The sequence below is a fragment of the Macrotis lagotis genome, chromosome 1 (genome assembly GCF_037893015.1).
Source record: "Macrotis lagotis isolate mMagLag1 chromosome 1, bilby.v1.9.chrom.fasta, whole genome shotgun sequence".
Lineage (NCBI taxonomy): Eukaryota > Metazoa > Chordata > Mammalia > Peramelemorphia > Peramelidae > Macrotis > Macrotis lagotis.
The window spans coordinates 87,071,002-87,075,017 of NC_133658.1; positions in this window are offsets into that span (position 1 = coordinate 87,071,002).

Genomic DNA, 4,016 nt, shown 5'->3' on the forward strand with positions numbered 1-4,016 from the left:
CCCAACCACGGGAAAGGCATGGATGGTTGAGAACCATGGTTCTTCTAGCAAAATAACTAACATTTATATTTTTAGGTTTTTCAACAGAGTCAACTCTAGGAATCATTGCAAATTCAATGTGGGGTGAGGATGGAAAGCAGTGATGATGTTAGTGACACAGGACTGTCTCCACTTTGCTGAGAGAGAGGGTGAGTCTGTTCCCCTCTAAAGTACTGTTTAAAATGGTCAAAGGATACACAAAGGCAATTTACAGATGAGGAGATCAAAGCAATCCATAGTCATATGAAAAATTGCTCTAAATTATTACTTATTAGAGAAATGCAAATTAAAGCTTCTCTGAGGTACCACCTCACACCTCTCAGACTGACCAATATGACCAGAAAAGATAATGATCATTGTTGGAAGGGATGTGGGAAATCTGGGACACTATTACACTGTTGGTGGAGCTGTGAACTCATCCAACCATCTGGAGAGCAATTTGGAACTATGCCCAAAGGGCAACAAAAATGTGCATACCCTTTGATCCAGCAATACCACTAATGGGTCTATACCCTGAAGAGATGATGAAAAAGGGTAAAAACATCACTTGTACAAAAATATTCATAGAAGCCCTTTTTGTGATGGCAAAGAATTGGAAATCCAGTAAATGTCCTTCAATTGGGGAATGGCTTAGCAAACTGTGGTTTATGTATGTCATGGAACACTATTGTTCTATTAGAAACCAGGAGGGATGGAAATTCAGGGAAGCCTGGAGGGATTTGCATGAACTGATGCTGAGTGAGATGAGAAGAACCAGAAAAACACTGTACACCCTAACAGCAACATGGGGGTGATGATCAACCTTGATGGACTTGCTCATTCCATCAGTCCAACAACCAGGGACAATTTGGGGCTGTCTGCAATGGAGAATACCATCTGAATCCAGAGAAAGAACTGTGGAGTTTGAGCAAAGACCAAGGACTATTACCTTTAATTTAGAATAAAAAAAAACTGATATCATATTGTCTGATCTTGATATCTCTTATACTTTATATTTCTTCCTTAAGGATATGATTTCTCTCTCATCACACTCAATTTGTATCAATGTACAACAAGGAAACAATGTAAAGACTGACAGATTGCTTTCTGTGGGAGGGGAGGGAAGTAAGATTAGGGGGGAAATTGTAAAACTCAAAATCAATAAAATCAATTAAGAAAAGTACTGTCTACACCCCCAAAGTGATTGTCAGCTTGAACTTCCAACCATAGGAGCAATGATTATAGGGAAACAGAAAGCAGAGAAGAGGTGCACGGCAGGAAATTGGACCTGGGAGATGGGAGCCATGATGAAAGGATCCAAGGTAGTAGCAATCAATGATAGATGAAAGAGCAATGGATGATGAACTCACCTTGGGAAAGAAGCATGCTTTCTATGTTGATATATTAAGCCAAAACCCCAGTCACCCACCCTATTTACTTCTCTGCTTTCTCAAGGCAATCCAAAACCATATTTCATTTGAAGCCCTTCCAATATAAACCATAAGGAACCAGAGGTATTTATTCATAAGATTGTTGATCTAGAATTGGAAAGAATCTCAGAGATCATCTAGTCTAATCCTTTCATTTTAAAGTTTTTTTTTTTAAAAAAGACCCAGAAAAATTAGGTGGCTCATCTAAGGTCATCTAGGTAGGATTATGAACCCACATCCTCTGACTGTACCAATGACAATCTCCAGTGAAGGAGTAAGGGCTAAAATTCAATACTTTTAAAAAATAGTATGTAATATGGGGGGCTTTTTGGTTGGTTTGTTTTTGCAAAGCAATCGGGTTAAGTGACTTGCCCAAGGTCACACTAAGTGTGAGGCTGGATTTGAACTCAGGTCTTCCTGACTTCAAGGGCCAGTTTTCTCTCTATTGTGCCACTTAGCTGTCCAAATTCAATACAACTAGACCTCTTTGCCTCTCATGAACCATTATGGATGCTTCCACCTGGAGGATTACTGATCCTCCCCTTCAGATAAAGGTACTTTAGCCAGGGGTCAAGGGGAGGATGTAGGTGTAAGAAAAATTCCATTCCATTCACACCCAAGAGGAGAGAGGTGAGCAGGATATCTTTAGAGCCCAGAACAGAAGAGGGTACAAGAGTTCAATGGAGGTCACAAGTATTTTGAACTCCCCTATAAACATAAGGGGAGACTGAAAATTCCACGGAAATTTCCAGGGTGAAGAGAAGACACCCAATTGGCCAATCTGGAAGGCAATTGGGAAACAGGAGGAGAAAGTTGGAAGAGGTCCCAGGGTCAGGGATTCAGAATGAGAGGTTTCCCCTTTCATCCTATCTGACCTCACACACCACATGCTATTACTTTTCCTGCTGATCTGTATTTTCATCACCAGCCAATGCCAGAATTCCTCCTATGTAATAAGAATTTCAAGAAGGAACCTGGAAAGGAGGCTGACTTGGGCTGTGAGTTCTTAATGAGCCCAGGATATGGAGCATCCGGACATATGTCCAAGGAGGAGAAGCACTTCAATACTGATTCCAGCCAGTATCCACTCTCCAGGGCTACTTTTGCAAGAGATAAATGAACTGGAGGCATGACAACTTTGCTCTAATTTATACACAACAAGGCTTTTTACAGAATAAACATCCACTTGACTTAGAGGTCAGAATTTTAGATATGCTTATTTATAGAGTTATGATAGAAAACTTGGCTTCAGGAGGAGACATGGCTGACTCTTCCATGACCCCGTTTGGGATTTTCTTGGCAAAGATACTGGAGTGGTTTGTCATTTCATTCTTGGGCTCATTTTACAGATGAGGAAACAGAGGCAAACAAGGTGAAGTGACTTGCCCAGGGTCATACAACTAGTAAGTGTCTGAGACTGGATTTGAACTCAGGTCTTCCTGAAGCAAGGTCAGTGCTCAATCCACTGTGCTACCTAGTTGTCCATGAGTAGAGAGAACTGGCCTCATCTAAAGCAAGGCGAGTTCAAATCCTGCCTCTCTGACACATATTGGTTATGCAATTCTGAGTTCCATACAACTTCTTAAGGCTCTAATTTGTCTCAAGGTGCTGACCTTTAGGTAGGAGAAATTTCTGAGGAAGAATCCTATAACAATGAAATCTCAAGTTGAGTCCCTGTCCCCAGAGCCTTAGCACTTTAAAAGTGTTTTGCTGATTGCTTAATTTTCGGTAAGAGATCATAGATTTAGACTTAAAAGAGAAGCTAGTTTAATCCTTTCTTTTTCAGATAAGAAAACTGAGGTCCAGAGTAAACCTCAGGTCACACAGGTAGAGAAGGGCAAAGCCCAAACTCCAGTCTTCTGAGTCCAAATCCAGAACTCATTTTACCAAATGAAAATGTCTTTGTAATTCTATGATTCTATATTGTGTGCAGTTGTCAAAAGTTTAAACATCATACAGGATAAGCTTTCTGCTTCCTGACTGTCTCTAATCAAAGTGGTCTCTTTCTTTCCTCCCTGGAGTCATTAAAAAAAAAACTAAATTGGCTTTAATTAGTGCAAGTATTTGCCTTAGATATCTACCTCTGGGTAGGTAAATACCATCTGTTGACTAAATGACCCAAAGTCCCTTCTTGTTGTGAACTCGGACCCCATGGTCCCTAGTACATCACCACCCTCACTCATGGTGAGACAGACAGCAGCATCTCCCTCTGCTGGCTGTGAGTCAGCAGGACAGATTTCTTTCTCTACTGTCCTCCCTCCTGACAGCGTCCCCAACAATCCGGGGCAGGCTGCTTGCCTGGGGAAAACGTCAGGACACTGACTGATGTGTCTTCACATTACTGGATGGCCTCCCTTTCTATTGCCTTGGGAAGTCAGCTCCTCTCTTATGAAACAAAATGTTCTCCAGGCAAAAAAGCTGATAAGCCAGCTGGGTTAGATGGGCAGCCTTTGCATGACCTGATTAGAGGAATATCTCCCTTGATTGGCCAGATCTGCTATGCCCTTTCCCTCTCCCCTATCTGAAAAGGCACCAGGGATTTTGAAAAGAGGGCAGAGGAGGGATTGG